The sequence below is a fragment of the Phaethon lepturus genome, unplaced genomic scaffold (assembly GCF_000687285.1).
Source record: "Phaethon lepturus isolate BGI_N335 unplaced genomic scaffold, ASM68728v1 scaffold44757, whole genome shotgun sequence".
NCBI classification, from domain to species: domain Eukaryota; kingdom Metazoa; phylum Chordata; class Aves; order Phaethontiformes; family Phaethontidae; genus Phaethon; species Phaethon lepturus.
Window position 1 is genome coordinate 1973 of NW_010553396.1, and position 239 is coordinate 2211.

The following is a 239-nucleotide window of genomic DNA, read 5'->3' on the forward strand; positions in this document are numbered from 1 at the left end:
TCCCCGATGTGCTGTTGGTTGCCCTCAGCGAGCCGGGCTGCAGGCAGATCGAGGCAGGCAGGGCAAGGCAGGGCTGGGGCTGCTGTGTCCCGGGGACCATCCTGCTCTGCCCCTCTGGGCTGCGATGCCTGCGCAGCGGTGCCAGGCCCGGCTGGTACCTGGAACAGCTGCTGGGAGCCCGGCCCGAGCTGAAACGCCATCAGCTCGGCTCCAGGATGCAGGCACTGACTGTCACCCTG